Source organism: Aethalodelphis obliquidens, unplaced genomic scaffold (assembly GCF_003676395.1).
Source record: "Aethalodelphis obliquidens isolate GAN/ISIS:26980383/991018 unplaced genomic scaffold, ASM367639v1 scaffold5, whole genome shotgun sequence".
Lineage (NCBI taxonomy): Eukaryota > Metazoa > Chordata > Mammalia > Artiodactyla > Delphinidae > Aethalodelphis > Aethalodelphis obliquidens.
In genome coordinates, this window is record NW_020837949.1 from 36354709 (window position 1) to 36374755 (window position 20047).

General features: G+C 38.7%; 1 pseudogene; it reads left to right on the forward strand.

The window, feature by feature from the left end:
- Positions 1–623: 623 nt before the first annotated feature.
- On the forward strand, positions 624–1888 carry LOC113617830 (vacuolar protein sorting-associated protein 37A pseudogene; annotated as a pseudogene).
- The last annotated feature ends 18159 nt before the right edge of the window (positions 1889–20047 follow it).

Here is a 20047-nt window from a genome sequence, read left to right on the forward strand (position 1 = left end):
TGGGGTGGTGGTGGGATGAATTGGGAGATTGGGGTTGACATGTATACACTGATGTGTATAAAATTGATGACTAATAAGAACCTTCTGTATTAAAAAAAAGTGTGAATAATTTGTTATATTTTACTCACTCATTATAGAAAATATTCCTTGAGCACTCACAATGAGCCAGGCCCTTTGTTACATATAGGGAATAAAAGACGATCTAGCTCATATTATAGACAGCGTTTTATATTTGTATTCCAAATTTTATTATTTTAGCTTCTAAGATTATACAATTTGATTTACCTTCATTGTCCTAAGAACAGTAAAATAAAACCTTATCTGAAAACTTCAGTTTATCGGCTGGTTGGGCCGTCAGGGCCGTGAAGGTAGGACTGCCAGTCCCAGGCGGCGAGTTCCCTGTCTCCAGCTGTCCCCAGTCAGAGCATGGCCCCTGAGCTAGGACCCCCAGCTGGCTTGCTTAGAGAAGACACGGCTCCCCAGCACTTGAGCTGGGGCATCCCTGCCCGCTCCCCCTCTGTCCCTGCCCGCTCCCCCTCTGTCAGTGGAGAACCGCCGCGCTGAGCAGCTGGGAGAAGCAGGCCAGAGCCTTCTAGGGCCTCGGGCCCGGGCACCCATTGAGGATGAGCTGGCTGTTTCCCTGACCAACAGCACCTCCTCCCCTGCGGCGGGACCCCGCGGTAGTCTCCCCAGCCTCCAACAGCAGAAGTGGCACCTGATCGAGTCCCTCTGGAACGCACACCCCAGTGTAGCTGAAATACAGAAAGATGTGGAATACAGGTTGCCATTCACTGTAAACACCCTGACAATTAGCATTAATATATTGCTTCCTCCACAATTTCCTCAGGAAAAACCAGTGATCAGTGTTTATCCACCAATACGACATCACTTAGTGGATAAACAAGGAGTGTATGTTACCTCTTCATTAGGAAACAATTTTAACAATGCGCTCAGACCTTGGGAAAATTATTCAGAGTCTATTGGATGAGTTTTGGAAGAATCCTCCAATTTCAGTTCCTGCTTCAACAGCATTCCCATACCTGCACAGTAACCCAGGTGGGATTCCTCCTTATGCTTCTCAGGGTTTTCCATTTCTTCCTCCATATTCCCCACAAGAAGCTACCAGGACCATCAGTTCTTTATCTGTTGCTGACACTGTTTCCTCTTCAACGACAAGCTATACAACAGCCAAATCTGCTCTGCTGCTCCTTCATTTGGTGTCCTTTCAAGTCTGCCATTGCCGATTCCCACAACAGACACTTCAGCACCGATAAGCCAAAATGCCTTTGGTTACAAGATGCCTGATATCCCTGATGCATTTCCAGAACTCTCAGAACTAAGTGTATCACAACTTACAGATATGAATGAACAAGAGGAGGTATTACTAGAACAGTTTCTGACTTTGCCTCAACTAAAACAAATTATTACTGACAAGGATGACTTAGTAAAAAGTACTGAGGAACTAGCAAGAAAAAATCTCCTTTTGGAGCCCAGCTTGCAAGCCAAAAGGCAAACTGTTTTAGATGAGTATGATTTACTTACACAAAAGAAATCAACTTTTGAAAAGAAGATGCAAAGGCAACACGAACTTAGTAAGAGCTGTAGTGAGAGTGCCCAATAGGCAAAATTGAAAGTAGCTGCACATGAAGGTGAGGAGGAATCTGATAATACTGCAGAAGATTTCTTGGAGGGAAAAACTGATATAGATGATTTTCTCAGTAGCTTCATGGAAAAGAAAACAATTTGCCACTGTAGAAGAGCCAAGGGAGAGAAACTTCAACAAGTGATAGCAATGCACAGCCAATTTCATGCTCCACTGTAGATTTTCCTGAAAACATGAACTGCCAAGAGAGGAATGGGACACAAAACTAAGCACATTTATGTTTACGATTTGAAAATTGGCATTTCATCACAGCGGCTGAATTCATAGATAAACTATATAGATTGTATACAGAACTGAGACTAATTTTGTACAGATTAGAATGATTGCTATGATCTTTGCTTTGAGAAATTTTCCTGCACTATTTGCACTAAAAATGTTTATTTATTGTTGATAAATCCTATCATATTTAAGTTCCACTGCTGTTCATCTCTTACTATTGATTAAATACCTATGCATGTAATTTTAGCTAGTTTCAATATTTTATAAAATTACTTCATTTAAATTTGTAATTTTAATTTGAAACTGCCTCATTGCTTTATCAAGAATGGTTTATATTTTTTCCTCTCAACGTTTTTTGAAAAATTACCATTTCAACTGTAGAAAAACTCTTATTCTTCCTGTTTCTTTCTGGATGATAAAACTTTCAAAAATAATTTGTTTTTAAATATTCACAGTGTCAGGAAACAGCAAACCTGCCAATGTGCCATCTCAAGGAAGTAACTTTTAATACATACAATAAATCAAAAGAATAAACCAGCTGTTTTTACAAACAAAAACAAAACAAAACAAAAAAACTTCAATTTATCCAGCCATCTACGAATCGTTTCAAAGCATTTGAAATTATCACAAGCCAAAGGAAACTATTAGTTTCATTAACTCACAAGCCTGAATATCTGTGTCAAAATAGTCTTTTACAATAGAATTATTGTCTATTTTTATATTTATGGATTTGAGAGAAAAGGAAAAATTGATTAACTTTAATAAATATACACTAACTGGAGGGTGCATGTGGGGCTTATAGCGTGAGGACCTATAGTCACATTGTTGACTGGCAGGGTAGTGAAGTAGGGCTGTGGTTCTTAGAAAATGTTTACGAGTTCTTTAGTAAATAAATAACCATTTGTCATTAACATATTCATCGGTACTATTCAAAAACTCTATGGTTTTCCAAATGCTTTTGAAAATAGCTTATTGGACTAAAGGACTTCATTCAAATAAGCTGTTCATTTCCTTTGTTTATATGATTAATATTCATATCAAACACATTTTTCTTAATGCAAAGACATAAAAATTCTGACTACAGGTCAGAATTATCATCGATTCCAATGAAGTCTGTTAATGAGGTATTTGTTTTTGTGCAGAGTACTATTCAAACCATTAATGTATATCCCAAGTAGTTCATGGAGGCTTTTTTCTTATGCAATCAAGCATATTCATAGGGACAACATGCCGTTGTCTGTTAACCATGTCTCTTTATTTACTCATTGATTTATGAAGTGCAGTACATTGAAAAGGCTCTCTTAGGAATTATGGGAAATTACTAAGCTTCCTCTGCATAGTATTCCTCATTATACTCCAACAAGAGTTCACAGAGAACTCGATTATGTAAACTAAAGATTAACATTTGTGTCCAAGTGATGACAAAAAGCTTGGTAAATCCAGACTGAATTTCAATTAATTCAGAGAAAAAGAAACTCATCCAATGTTTGATTGATCATGTAGACCAGTGGTTGGTAATCTTTTGGAGGTTCAAAGACTGCTTTGAGAATTTAGTGAAAGTTATGGATTCTCCCTCCCGAAAATCTGGACCAGGTGAAGAACTTATGGTGGAGAAGAAACAGTGATTTTTCACTTATCAACCAGTGATATTGTATGTTATTAGACAGTCTCCTACTGCCAATGCCTTATCATTTTCTGAGCTCTAACGGTTTCTACCAGTATATTTATTAAACAAGTTCTACTGAACCACAAGTTCATAATTATAACTTGAAAATAAGTTCATGCCCCAGAGGTTTGCTTTACTCCTACTCTTACCTAAAAGCCTCCACAATTCAGCATAGAAAGTACAGAAAGGTAAGATTCCTAAGCTATCTTACCACTGAGATAAGTATTGAGACCCTTTGGCCCTCTCGGGGTAGAGACTTCACATCTACGATTCTATCCCTGCCCTTTTAGAAGTCCACACTCTTCCACTGTCGTCAATTTCCCCCACTCTGCCCAATACATCCCTGAATCTGACCCAGCACACCACCCTACCTTCCCTTCCAAATGTTGCTCTTGAATTCTCTAAAATTCCTCATTAGTAAACACTGTATCTTCAATGTCTTCGCTGAACATTCCCTTCTCTTTGCCTTAAATGAAACCAGGTTACCTCCTAACGGCATTGCTTTTTCTGTAATCTTCTCAAGTAGAGGTGATTTTTTTCCCCTCTCACATTGCACATACAAAAGGGTTAGAAGGTAGATTATCCTCCATGCTTTCCATTGCAACATGAAATCATTTCCCCCTTCCTTCTATGAATTTGAAGCTCATGCCAGCCCACTATACTAGCTGCTCTACCTCCCCAATGCTATCATATTCTTATCTCCTAGTTACCCCACTCCTTCTTTGACAGGATTAGATCCTAGATCCTAGACCAGAGTCTTCCTTATCACTCCGACTTCTGTCATCATTCTTAGTGATGATGACATCCATACAGATGACCCATCATACACCTCAGTGTCTCAATTTCTCAACCCACTCAATTCCAGAGACTTTTTCTTCCACAGCACCTCAGCCAGCCATTCCCATAATCTGTTTCAAACATCCCATTTCTAGCTCCCAGCTTCTATTTCTTTGAGCTCACTTATTCTCTTAACAACCTCCTCCACTGCTACAATTTTCAATGACCCTTCTATCTATTGCTAACATACCCTTGTTCTGTCTTCAGCTATCTATTTTGGTAATCATCAAGACTATCACTCCCTTTATGCTTTCACCTTTGAGTGTACAATCCTAACAAAACCCTGGTTGAACCTGAATAGCCTCTTTTCCTGTATCTTGGTGATGCCAGAGCACCACTTAAATTCATGAATACATATCTCAAATGGGCATGCAACACATCCTGGAAAGTCTACAGTGTTTCCCTAGCAAGCTCACTTTCCCACTCTCTAAGACAATTATTTCATACCCCTTCCCTCTCAAAAAACCTCCTACACCCACTTCCCTTTTCATTCTCAGTTGATGACCTTGACTCTTGACTTTTTGAGGAAACAGATATTATTAGATGGGAACACCCTCACATTCTCACCTCCATATGTGAAACCTACCTGTGTCAATACCTGTTTCTCCATCCTTCCTCCTGTTACCTCCTGTGGAAGCTGTGTCTCTCTGCCTTCAAAGGCTCATCTTTCCTTTGGACTCCAGTTCCCGTCACATCACTCTTTCAAGTTAGACAGGCTGCCCTCTCACAAATCTCACAGACTGGTGAGGACAACTATAGGCTGGTGAATCCTAAATGCCAGAAGAAGCAATGCTCTGTCTAAACCACAATCCAAACCCTACTACACTCCCCAAAGGATCTTGTCTGGCCCTAATTATGGAGCCACTCCAAGACACAATCCATGTGTATCAGCCATGTGGCAAATCTGGAACCCTTAACATAATTACTTTGCTTTTCCCCATCCCTGGCTAGGTACCCGTTCTGTATAGAAATGGACAAGGGAGCCCAGTGTCTTCTGTGACTTGGGGGCTAAGGCACCAATCTCTCCTCCTTGGAAGGCTACATAAATATTTTGACTAACCTTTACAATTTTTTATTCTCATTTTGTAGGGCAACGATCTGTCCATGTACTTTCTAAAATCTTTCAATACTTGTTAGACTCAGGAACTTTAGAGTGAGCGAGGAGATTAGAGACTATTCAATTAATTCCCATTTTAAAGCCTCAGCAAAGCAAAGTGACTTGGCTAAAGTCACACTTTTGATACTAGTGAACACAGTATTAGAATCATGTTCTTTAAGACAGAAGTTATTTCTACTGTGCTACTTGTGATTGTGAGCTCCTTGGAGTAATAATACCCTAGAAGTATTATTATGTAAGCATCTGACCAAAAGAATATGAAACAGATTTATGGATTCACATAGTGGATTCCATACAGATACCCAAAAGAGATCCATAATTACAGACTGGAAACCACTCATCCGTGTGTAAAATTAACAGTATTCCAGGAGTGGACCGGCTCATTAACTACATTGTATATTACTTCTCCTGAACAGTAAGCTCTTTCATGGCCTTATTGTGAAAGGAAACCCAATTCTAAAGAACTCTGGCCTTAGAAGCTGCCTCCATTAGACAGCTGACATATCTGGAGATAGTTACCCTCGGTCTCCTTTTTGTTTTTATGAAAACCCAGGGAATTGTAAAAAAATTAATCTTATTTTAAAATTCATCATCAGCGACCAATTTAACAACCACATACTGAGTACCTGCTACTGTCAGAAAATGTGCTAGACACTGGGTTTACAGAGACAGCTGTGATGTAGCTTCAGCTCCTGGGAACCCATGATTCTGCAGAGAGGCCCTCATAAAACATTGGTGTAGTGCAGCCACCCAAGAGGGCTAGCACAAGTGATTTGCTATTAATAACAAAGTACTGAAGTTGGTGAAATATTTACTTTAAAAGATTAGAATGGATTTGGTTATCCTTATAATAACTTTGTACTCATTTACTGGCATCATGATACACATTCTTGAGTAGGAATAGAAGGGATAGAGTTACGATTCATCTGGATAAATCCATGGAGGTGTGCCAGCAAATGAAAATCACTATCATGTGTTAAAGTAGAAAAAATTGTTGACAAGCTCTAGCCTAGATCTAGTGGGAGAGGGAAACAGGCAGACAGACAATGATTACAGGATAGTCCATTAGGTGCAGTCATAAGCACTTGGTGTAAACATAGGATGCTGTGGGCAGGCAGAGAAAGAGAGGGGTCACACAATTGCCAAAGCAATCCTGAGGAAAACAAAAAAGCAGGAGGCATAACCCTCCCAGATTTCAGACAATACTACAAAGCTACAGTAATCAAAGAGTGTGGTATTGACACAAAAACAGACATCTGGATCAATGGAACAGAATAGAGAGCTCGGAAATAAACGTACACACCTATGGCCAATTAATCTTTGACAAAGGAGGCAAGAATATACGACAGGAAGAAGACAGTCTCTTCAGCAAGGGGTGTTGGGAAAGTTGGACAGCTGCATGTAAATCAATGAAGTTAGAACACACTCTTACACCATACATAAAACTAAACTCAAAATAGCTTAGAGACTTAAATATAAGACATGACACCATAAAACTCCTGGAAAAGAACATAGGAAAAACATTCTCTGATATAAATTGTACCAATGTTTTCTTAGGTCATTCTCCCAAGGCAATAGAAATAAAAGCAAAAATAAACAAATGGGACCTAATTAAACTTACAAGCTTTTGCACAGCAAAGGAAACCATAAACAATATGAAAAGACAACCTATAGAATGGGAGAAAATATTTGTAAATGATGCAACTGACAAGGGCTTAATTTCCAAAATATACAAACAACTCATACAACTCAACAGCAAAAAAACAAACAACCAATCAAAAAATGGGAACTAAGAACTAAATAGACATTTCTCCAAAGAAGACATACAGATGGCCAACAGGCACATGCAAAGATGCTCAACACTCCTAATTATTAGAGAAATGCAAATCAAAACTACAATGAAGTGTTACCTCACACCAGTCACAATGGCCATCATTAAAAAGTTTACAAATAATAAATGCTGGAGAGGGTGCAGAGAAAAAGGAACCTTCCTACACTGTTAATGGTAATGTACAGCCACTATGGAAAACAGTATGGAGGTTCGTCAAAAAACTAAAAATAGAATTGCCATATGATCCAGCAATCCCACTGCAGGGCACATATCCAGACAAAACTATAACTCAAAAAGATACATGCACCCCTATGTTCATAGCAGCACTATTCACAATAGCCAAGACATGGAAATAACCTACATGTCCACTGACAGATGAATGGATAAAGAAGATGCGGTACATATATACAATGGAATATTACTCAGCCATAAAAAAGAACGAAGTAATGCCATTTGCAGCAACATGGATGGAACTAGAGATTTTCATACTAAGTGAAGTAAGTCAGAAAGAGACAAATACCGTATGATATCACTTACATGTGGAATCTAAAATATGACAGAAATGAACTTATCTATGAAACAGAAACAGATTTGCAGACATAGAGAACAGACTTGTGGTTCCCAAGGGGGAGGAGGAGGAGGGATGGAGTGGGAATTTGGGGTTAGCAAATGCACACTGTTATATATAGGATGGATAAACAACAAGGTCCTAATGTATAGCACAGGGAAATATATTCAATATCCTGTGATAAACCATAATGGAAAAGAACATACAAAAAGAATGTATATATAAGTATCACTGAATCACTTTGCTGTACAGCAGAAATTAACACAACATTTTCAATCAACTATACTTCAATTTTTAAAAATATTCTAAAAGGGTATTATTTTTTTTTAAAAGACAGAAAGGGTCAGAGAAAACTGTGCTGATAGGAGAGGGTGCGGTTAGGATTAGAGGAAACTGTGCCACAGCTAACATGGGATAACCCTGACTAAGAACACAGAACCAGGACCTGGGTTGGGACAGCTTGGGAAGTGCTCAGGTTATGGACCTTGGTCCCATCAGTCTTAAATCAAAGCAGAGTTGATAGCTGAACTGGAGAGGCCTGGCAAAGTTCACAGTCCAGTACAAGTTCTGCAGTCAACTTCCAGAGGTATATGTTCAACAGACACCAGCCAGGGTGTACGGCATAGCCAAACGCTTGCTAGCATGGGTCAGAGTTCAGATTCAGATTCAGCATTTGGACAGATAATCTGGAAGGAGGCCCTCTGCAATCATCAGAACACATAGGACCACAGAGCAGCAGGGGCAGGGTGTGAGGTAAACCAAGATAGAACTGCCTGATCTTTCTTCTTAAGCTTCAATTTCAGTATGTGGCAGGGATGGGCCAGCAGATGTCAAACAGAGTCAAGCAGTGAAAAGATGCAGAAGAAAAACACAGTGGCAATATCTTTGCCAATGAAAAGCTCACAGTCTAAGTAGGGAGAAAGAAACACATGAGCAAACAAGCTCCAGAGATGTTGTGATAGAAGTTTGTAGAATGGACCACAAAAGCCAGAGTGGTCAATCAGCCTGGGAAAGTTGGGTAAACGTTTTGAAATGGAGGTGACCAGTGAATAAACCTGGAAGATAAGTAGGTGTTTCCCTGGCAGAACTCAGAAAGAAGGGGCAATTGGGAAGGACATTCTGAGCAAAGGAAACAGCATGAACGAGAGTTAACTGGACTCATGGAGCAATCTGGAACATCCAGGGACAGTGTGGGGATGAAACACTGAGTCAGGACTGATTGCATTATTGTGGAGCCCAGTGATGGTGCACTGCTAAGCATGCGGCCATGAAGCCAGCCCTGCACGGAATGCAGCATGGGTGAGATGAGATTGGGCTTTACTATGTAGATCACTAAAGGTTTTAAAATTTTCATTTATTCTAACAACTTTACTGAGATACAATTCACATACCATATGATTCACCCATTTAAACGTACAATTCATTGGTTTTTAGTATATTCACAAATGTGTGCAACTATCACCACAATTTTAGAATATTTTCATTACCTCAAAAAGAAACCCCACAACTTTTAGCTATCAATCCCTATACCCTATGCCCTCTGCTAGCCCTAAGAAACCACTAATCTACTTTTTGTCTCTATAGACTTACCTGTTCTGGACATTTCATAGGAATAGAATCATATAATATGTGGTCTTTTGTGACTGGCTTTTTTCACTTAGCATAATATTTTCAGAGTTCATCTGTATTGTAGTATGTAGCAAGTATTTCATAACTTTCTATGCCTAAATAATATTCTATTGTATGGATTTACCATATTTTATTTATCCATTCATCCTTTGATAGACATTTGGGTTGTTTCTACCTTTTGGCTATTATGAATAATGCTGCCACAGGCATTTATGTACAAGTTTCTTTGTGGACATAAGTTTTCATTTCTGTTGAGTGTATACCCTGGAGTGAGATTGCTGGGTCATATGGTAACTCATATTTAATCACTCAAGTAACTGCCAGACTACTTTCCAAAGTGGATGCACCATTTTACAATCCTACGAGTGGTGTATGAGTTCCAACTTTTCCACATCTTTGTCAACACTTGCTATTATTGGTCTTTTTTATTCTAGCCATCCTACTGGGTATCAAGGAGTACTGGTAAAGGTTTTTAAAAAGGGAAGAAATAAAAATTTTAGTTTTAGGAGGATGACACTGACATCAAGATGTGAAAAGAATTAAATAGAAGTGGGACTAGAGACAAAGTATTCTAACAAAGAATGAACCTCTCTCTGTCACTGGCTGCTTAAAAAAGGTAAGAAGTTAAAATGGCACTATTGCTCCAACTACTTTCTCTATATCAGACTCTTTACTTCACATTGTTTCTTCTAAGAATTTTTCATCATAATTTTAACAACTGTTGCAGAAAAAATGGGGGACCACTTTTTGAGAATGTGCCCTAAGGGAGCCTCCGCTTCCCAGCTACCATCAATTCCAACTTTCCCGTCTGTCCTTCTAGTGTTCACCCACCCTCAGTGATGCTTCTGAACACAACTAGACAGTCCAATTTAAAATGTATTAGCAAGAGTTGGCAACTGATTGACTCTGGAAAGTCGAAAGAGAGAAGAATATTCCTCTTCTTCTAGTAACTTCCTGGTTTCTAGCAAGGGTGACTGGGTAAAGTAGCAGTTCTTGTCACTAAGATGCAAAAATTAGACCAGGAGAGGGAGTTAAGCAAAGAGGAAGCGTTTGGATTGAAGCACACTGACACTGAGGTGTCTAGGGGATAGCAAGGGGAGTGGCTTTGCAGGTAGCTGGATAGAAGTCCTGGAGGTAGTAGTTCAGTTGTCTGTTTCAAATATTTAAACTACATAGACACACAGAAGCTCAGTATTTGCTATTTTAAATGCCTAGAATGAGGCTTCCATCTTGTCCTTTGCTATAGGAAATGGATTTTGAAATTAGGAAATTGATTTTGAAATTAGGAAATTTTGGGACTTGCCTGGTGGCTCAGTGGTTAAGACTCCACACTCCCAATGCAGGGGGCCTGGGTTTGATCTCTCGTCAGGAAACTAGATCTCACATGCATGCTGCAACTAAGAGTTTGCATGCTGCAACTAAGGAGTCGGTGAGCCACAACTAAGGAGCCCTTGAGCCGCAATTAAGGAGCTGGCAAGCCACAACTAAGAAGCCAGTGAGCCACAACTAAGGAGCCTGCCTGCCGCAACTAAGACCCAGCGCAACCAAATAAATAAATATTTTTACAAGAAGATATTAGGAAATTTTCCCAGGTACTCAGTCAAAAGAAATTTTGGGGGGAGTGTTTAGTTAAAAAACAATAACTATGTATTTTCCCAGTTGTCTTCTGTTCTTTGCTGGTGGTATATGTTTCAAAATCCATAACTAATCACAGACTTCCCCCAGTACCTGAATTCATTCATTCACTCAGTCAATCATTCACCAGAAGTTTACTGACTGTCAGGTTCTGTTCAGGTGCTCAAGATGCAATTTGTTGAACAAAACCTACACAGCTTCTGCCTCTCCATGGAATCATCTCCACGTTTTTTCTCACTCAAAAGCTATTCATTTTTCTGGGAAAGGCAATCATCTAGCATCTTGGAGTTGAACTAGAGAGGAATATTTTATTTCATGTACCAAATAATTTTTTAATAACTGCTTAAACCATCTTAGAAAAACATTTAAATTGTTGGCAGTTCTCTTAGGATATTAAACTTTATGAATAGCATTGAAAAATGATTACAAAATTGTTTAAATCTCCAAAGGATATGTTTTTAATTTTCTAAAGCAAAATAAGAATTGAAAATCTGGTTTAAAAATGGAAATTCAGAATAAATATTAACACAAGACTGTAAAGCACTGCAGCACTGCTTGACCCTGGCTCAAAAAACAAACAAACAAACAAACAAACAAAAAGGTGGGAGGCAACATTAAGCTTTGCAAGACTTTTATTTAATGGTGCAATTTCAGTGATAAAATTGACTAAAACCCTAGACTAGCCCTTTAACACCTTTTCAATCAAAGAGTAATTTTTATTGAAGTGTAACTTACATACAACAAAACTCATTGATTCTGAGTGTACGAGTTGATGAGTTTTGATAAATATATACAGCAGTGTACCATTCAACACAATGAAGATTGAAGATATAGAGCAGCGCTATCCAATAGAATTTTTGGTGCTGGTGAAAATGTTCTGTAACTGCCCAATATTGTAGCCATTGACCACATTGGCTATTAGGCACTTGAAATGTGGCTTGGGGACTGAGAAACTGAATTATTAACTTTAATTTTAATTCAGTTAAATCTTAATTTAAGCAGCTACATGTGATACGGGACCACCATATTAGTGCATAGCATTTCCATCACCCCAAAAAGTTCTTGCTGCTATCATCTTGCATCATTACTCCAGTGCCCTCTACTGAGCCTAGCATCACACTAACTGGCAAAGAAATGTTTACCAGCTGCAGCTCCATTATTACAAAGCCTGGACTAGAAGAGTGGGTTTGGAGCTGATAGAAAATAGATGACTCATCAAATACATGTATTTTTAAATGTAATGGATTTCAATTTATCGATTTTTTTCTTCATGCTTTTTCTGTTCTGCCTTAGAAGTCTTTGACTAATAAATGGTCATAAATATTTCCTTCTATGTTTTCTTTTAGACGTTTATAGTTTTAGCTCTTACCTTTAGGACTATCATCTAACCTGCGTCGAAAATTTTATATGTTTTGAGGTTAGGGTGGACTTTACTATTTTCACATATGGATATTCAATAGCTTTAGCACTTGTTGAAAAAACATCTTTTCTTTCCATTATTGAATTACATTAGCACATTTGTCAAAAATCACTTGAATGTATGTATAGGTCTATTTCTGGACTCTCTGATTTATTTGTCTATCCCTACACCAATTAGACTATCTTGATTACAGTAACTTTTATAGTTAATCTTGAAATCAGGTAGAATGAGTTCTCCAACTTTGTTCTTTTTTCTCACTCAAAATTGTTTGGTTATTCTAGGTAGTTTATACTTTCATATAAATTTTAGAAACAGTTGTCTATTTATATTTTTCAATGCCCACTGAGATATTTGATTGGGGTTTTATTAAATCTATAGGTCAATTTTAGAATAATTAACATCTTAATTATGCTACATCTTCCAATCCATGAACATGGCCTTTCTTTCCATTTATTTAAATTTTATAGAAAAGGGAAATCTCCAACACTGTTGGTGGGAATATAAGTTGGTGCAGCCACTATGGAAAACAGTATGGAGGTTCCTCAAAAAACTAAAAATAGAATTGCTATATGATCCAGCAATCCCACTCCTGGGCATATATCCAGACACAACTATAACTCAAAAAAATACATGTACTCCTATGTTCATAGCAGCACTATTCACAATAACCAAGACATGGAAACAACCTAAATGTCTACTGACAGATGAATAAAGAAGATGTGGTATATATATACAATGGAATACTACTCAGCCATAAAGAAGAATGAAATAATGCCATTTGCAGCAACATGGATGCAACTAGAGATTATCATACTAAGTGAAGTCAGAAAGAGAAAGACAAATACCATATGACAGGGCTTCCCTGGTGGCGCAGTGGTTGGGAATCCACCTGCCAATTCAGGGGACACAGGTTCAAGCCCTGGCCTGGGAAGATCCCACATGCTTCGGAGCAACTAAGCCCATGCACCACAACTACTGTACTGAGCCTGAACTCTACAGCCCACAAGCCACAACTACTGAAGCGTGCGCATCTAGAGCCCATGCTCCACAACAAGAGAAGCCACTGCAATGAGAAGCACACACACCGCAACAAAGAGTAGCCCCCACTCACAACTAGAGAAAGCCCACGCACAGCAACGAAGACCCAACTCAGCCAAAAATAAATAAATAAATTTTTTAAAATACCATATGATATCTCTTATATGTGGAATCTAAAATATGGCACAAATGAACCCATCTACAAAACAGAAACAGAATCAAAAGACATAAAGAACAGACTTGTGGTTGTCAAGCAGGAGGTGGAGAGGGAAAGGGATGGACTGGGAGTTGGTAGATGCAAGCTATTACATTTAGAATAGATAAACAAGGTCCTAATGTATAGCACAGGGAACTGTATTCAATATCCTGTGAGAAAACATAACGGAAAAGAATATAAAAAAGAATTTATGTGTGTATAACTGAGTCTTTTTGCTGTACAGCAGAGATTGGCACAGCACTGTAAATCAGCTATACTTCAGAAATAAATAAATAAATGTATGTTATAAAATCTCTCTTAGCAGTGTTTTATAGTTTTCCTCAGTTGCTATTCTGGGTTTTAGACAAACTCACACTTCTTACCCCTTTAAACACTCCTCTGACTTTCATCTGCTTTGGATAATTTCCATAATCTTTAAATAATTTTTAACTATTTCACAAGATTTTATAATTATCTGCTCAGAATTTATGGGACCACTTCATGTCTCCATTATTACTAAAAACAAATTCCTGAAAGTTTTTAAGTAATAATTAACAAATCTAGAGCAAAAATCAGAGATCCTTTCTGCTCTAAATTCTATCAACTTTTTCACGGTTCAAACTGTTGAATATTATCTATTCATGTGCTTGCACTAAGATAACATCTTAGTTTTAGTCAGCTACAATCTGAAATGAGAAGAACAATATAAACACAGCAAACAATTTCTACCAAGTTTCTTATATTTGTGAATTACACAGATCAGAACAGACTCACTGATCAGGAAGGCCAAATAATGCAGTCATCCTCTTGAACCACTAGATAATAAAACACAGAAATATTCTCAGGGAGGTAAGGTAGTGAGGAGAGAGGGGCAGTCTAGGTAAATATTTTGAAATACTATGCAATGTGTTTTATTTCTCACTTCCAGTATTTCCTCTTGCCCTACTGTAATTCCTCCCCCGTCACCTCCTCATTCAGAGAGCAGCAGCAAGAACAAAAAATGTCTTATATTCACTGCCTTCAAGTTTGTGCAGTTACAGAAGAAATGAAGCTGGAAAGAAATGAGTTAGTACTCAGCTTTTGAAGTAGAAATTAGACTTGACTGTTTGGGCAAGACAATATCCTTATTAACTATTTCATTTATATTAGAAAATATTTGACTAGGTAATACGTGTTCATAGTACAACATTCATAAAGCACAAGAGTCTAAAGTGAGAAAAGCCTCTTTGACTCCTTATCCCCCAGGAAGTTCCCTCTCATGTTTGCTTCTATAACTTTGATAGTTTTATTTTTACATTAAAATCTTTGACTCATCTGAAAGGTATTCGTTTCCAGCTTTACTGAGATATTATTGACACATACTTGTAAATTTAAGGTTTACAATGTGATGACTGGATACAAGTACATATTGTTAGATGATTCCCACAATAATGTTAATTAAAACACCTGTCACCTCAAATAACCTGTGTGTGCATGTGTGTAGTGATAATATTTAAGATCTACTGTCCTAACAACTTTCAAGTATGTAACACAGTATTGTTAATTATAGTCACCATGGTATACATGAGATCCCCAAAACTTACATTCTACAGCTGGAAATTTGTACCCTTTGACCAATGTCCCCTTTCTCCCACTCATCCAAACCCAACCCCTGGCAATGACCATTCTACTTTCTATTTTTATGAGTTTGGCTTTTTTAAATACCACATATAAGTGATATCATATAGTATTTGTCTTTCTCTGTCTGACTTATTTCACTCAGTATAATGCCCTCAAGATCCATCCATGTCATCACAAAAAAGAAGGGTTTCCTTCTTTCAATGGGCTGAATATTATTCCATAGTGTGTGTGTGTGTGTGTGTGTGTGTGTGTGTGTGTGTGTGTGTGTATTGCATTTTCTTTATCCATTCATTCATCATTAGATGCTTAGGTTGCTTTCATGTCTTGAATGTTGTAAACAATTCTGTAATAAACACGGGAGTAGAGATATCTATTCAAGATAGTAGTTTCATTTCCTTCGAATATATACCCAGAAGTGGGATTGATGGATCATATGGTAGTTTTACTTTTAATTTTTTGAGGAACCTCCATATTGTTTTCCATAGTGGCTGCACCAATTTACATTCCCACCAATAGTGTACAAGGGTCCCCTTTTTTCCACATCCTCACCAACACTTGTTATCTCTTGTCTTTTTATGATACCCATTCTAACAGGTGTAAGGTAATATTTCATTGTAGTTTTGACTTGCATTTCCCTGATAATTAGTGATGCTGAACATCTTTTTATGTATTGTTTGACCATTTGTATGTCTTCTTTGGAAAAACATCTATTTATTCTGCCCATTTTTAACTGGAATTTTTGGTGCTATTGAATTGTATGAGTTCTTTATATATTTTGGATATTAACTCCTTATCAGATAGATGGTTTGTAAATATTTTCCCTCATTCCACAGGTTGCCTTTTCATTTTGTTGATTGATTCTTTTGCTGTACAAAAGCTTTATAATTTGTAGTCCCACTTGTTTGTTTTTGCTTTTGTTGCTTGCGTTTTGGTGTCGTATCCAAAAAATCATTGCTAAGATCAATGTGAGGGAGAATTTTCCCTATGTTTTCTTGCAATAGTTTTATAATTCTGGGGCTTAAATTTAGATCATTAATCCATTTTGAGCTCATTTTCGTGAGTGGTGTAGTTTCATTCTTTTGCATGTGAATATCCAGTTTTCCCAACACCACCTATTAAAGAGACTCCTTTCTCCACTGGGTATTCTAGGATCCCTTGTCGAATATTAGTTGACCACATATGTGGGAGTATATTTCTGAGCTCTTGGTTCTGTTCCATTGATCTATGTGTCTGTTTTTATGCCAATACTGATCAGTTTTGATTAATATAGCTTTGTAATAAAGTTTGAAATCAGGATTAATAATACATCCAGCTTTGTTCTTTCTCAGGATAACTTTGGTTATTTGGGGCCTTTTTTAGTTCCAAAAAAATTTTAGGTTTTCTTTTTTTTATTTCTGTGAAAAATGCCAGTGGAATTTTGATAGGGATTGTACCAAATCTAAAGATGGCTTTGGATACAAACATTTTAACAATATTAATTCTTCCAATCTGTGAACACAGATTATCTTCCCATTTATTTGTGTCTTCTTCAATTTCTTTAATCAATGTCTTATAATTTTCAGTGTATAGATCTTTTACCTCCTTGGTTAAATTTATTCCTAAGTATTTTATTATCTTTGATGCTATTGTAAATGGGATTTTTTAAAATTTCCTTTTCTGATAGTCCACTGTTTGTGTATAGAAACACAGTTGATTTTTGTTTGTTGACTTTGTATCCTGCAACTTTACTGAATTCATTTATTAGTTCTAACAATTTTTTTGATAGAGTCTTTAGGATTTTCTATGTATAAGATTATATAATCTGCAATCAGATATAATTTTACTTTTTCCTTTCTAATTTGGATGAATTTATTACTTTTTCTTCCTAATTTCTCTGGCTAGAAATTCCAGTACTATGTTGAATGAGAGTGGGGAGAGTGGGCATCCTTGTCTTGTTGCTGATATTAGCAGGAAACCTCCAACTTTTCATTGCTTTTTCTTTGTTTTTTAAATTTTTATTAGAGTATAATTGATTTACAATGTTGTTAGTTTCCAGTATACAGCAAAGTGAATCAGTTATACATATACAGATATCCATCCTTTTTTAGGTTCTTTTCCCATGCTTTCATTGCTGAATATGATGTTAGGCTTTGGTTTGTAATAAAGCAATTCAGACTATGTATACGTCTTTTTCACTGTGTTATATCATTGCTTATTTTTGTGTAGTTTTTGCTTTTATGTGATGACAAAACTGAAATTTTAACTTGGAAAAAAATACTTGGGAGGAGAGATTTGAGAAGATGGCAGAAGAGTAAGATGCGGAGATCACCTTCCTCCCCACAGATACATCAGAAATACATCTACACGTGGAACTGCTCCTATAGAACACCCACTGAGCGCTGGCAGAAGACCTCAGACGGCCCAAAAGGCAAGAAACTCCCCACGTACCTGAGTAGGGCAAAAGAAAAAAAGAAAAAAGAGAGACAAAAGAATAGGGACGGGACCTGCACCAGTGGGAGGGAGCTGTGAAGGAGGAAAGGTTTCCACACACTAGGAAGACCCTTAGCGAGGGGAGACTGTGGGTGGCGGCGGGGGGAAGCTTCGGAGCCACGGAGGAGAGCGCAGCAACAGGGGTGCGGAGGGCAAAGCGGGGAGATTCCCGCACAGAGGATCGGTGCCGACCAGCACTCACCAGCCCGAGAGGCTTGTCTGCTCACCCGCCGGGGCAGGCGGGGGCTGGGAGCTGAGGCTTGGGCTTCGGTCGGATCGCAGGGAGAGGACTGGGGTTGGCGGCGTGAACACAACCTGAAGGGGGCTAGTGCACCACGTCTAGCCAGGACGGAGTCCGGGAAAAAGTCTGCACCTGCCGAAGAGGCAAAAGACTTTTTCTTGCCTCTTTGTTTCCTGGTGCGCGAGGAGAGGGGATTAAGAGCGCCGCTTAAAGAAGCTCCAGAGACAGGTGTGAGCAGCCGCTAACAGTGCGGGCCCCAGAGACAGGCATGAGACGCTAAGGCTGCTGCTGCCGCCACCAAGAAGCCTGTGTGCGAGCACAGGTCACTCTCCACACCTCCCCTCGCGGGAGCATGTGCAGCCCGCCACTGCCAGGGTCCCGGGATCCAGGGACAACTTCCCCGGGAGAACACACGGCGCGCCTCAGGCTGGTGCAACATCATGTCGGCCTCAGCCCGCACTCTGTACCCCTCCCTCCCCCGGGCCTGAGTGAGCCAGAGCCCCCGAATCAGCGTCTCCTTTAACCCCGTCCTGTCCGAGTGAAGAACAGACACCCTCAGGCGACCTACACGCAGAGGCGGGTCCAAATCCAAAGCTGAATCCCGGGAGCTGTGAGAACAAAGGAGAAAGGGAAATTTCTCCCAGCAGCCTCAGAAACAGTGGATTAAAGCTGCACAATAAACTTGATGTACCCTGCATCTGTGGAATACCTGAATAGACAACGAATCATCCCAAACTGAGGAGGTGGACTTTGGGAGCAAGATATATTATTTTCCCCCTTTTTGTGAGTGTGTATGTATATGCTTCTGTGTAAGATTTTGTCTGTATAGCTTTGCTTTCACCATTTATCCTAGGGTTCTGTCCATCCGTTTTCTTTGTTTCTATTTTTACATTAAAAACTTTTTTCTTAATAATTATTTTTTATTTTAATTATTTTACTTTATTTTATCTTACTTTATTTTACTTTATCCTGTTTCTTTGTTTCTATTTTTTCTCCCTTTTATTCTGAGCCGTGTGCATGAAAGGCTCATGGTGCTCCAGCCAGGAGTCAGAGCTGTGCCTCTAAGGTGGGAGAGCCAACTTCAGGACACTGGTACACAAGAGACTCCCAGCTCCACCATAATATCAAATGGTGAAAATCTCCCAGAGATCTCCATCTCAACACCAAGACCCAGCTTCACTCAATGACCAGCAAGCTACAGTGCTGGACATCCTATGCCAAACAACTAGCAAGACAGGAACACAGCCCCATCCATTAGCAGAAAGGCTGCCTAAAATCATAATAAGGCCACAGACACCCCAAAACACACCAGCAGATGTGGACCTGCCCACCAGAAAGACAAGATCCAGCCTCATCCACCAGAACACAGGCACTAGTCCCCTCCACCAGGAAGCCTACACAACCCACTGAAACAACCTTAGCCCCTGGGGACAGACACCAAAAACAACAGGAACTAAGAACCTGCAGCCTGCGAAGAAGGAGACCCCAAACACATTAAGATAAGCAAAATGAGAAGACAGAAAAACACACAGCAGATGAAGGAGCAAGGTAAAAACCCACCACACCTAACAAATGAAGAGGAAATAGGCAGTCTACCTGAAAAAGAATTCAGAATAATGATAGTAAAGACGATCCAAAATCTTGGAAATAGAATAGAGAAAATGCAAGAAACATTTAAAAAGGACCTAGAAGAACTAAAGATGAAAAAAACAATGATGAACAACACAATAAATGAAATTAAAAATACTCTAGAAGGGATCAATAGCAGAATAACCAAGGCAGAAGAATGGATAAAAGACCTGGAAGATAAAATAGTGGAAATAACTACTGCAGAGCAGAATAAAGAAAGAGAAGAACTGAGGACAGTCTCAGAGACCTGTGGGACAATATTAACCACA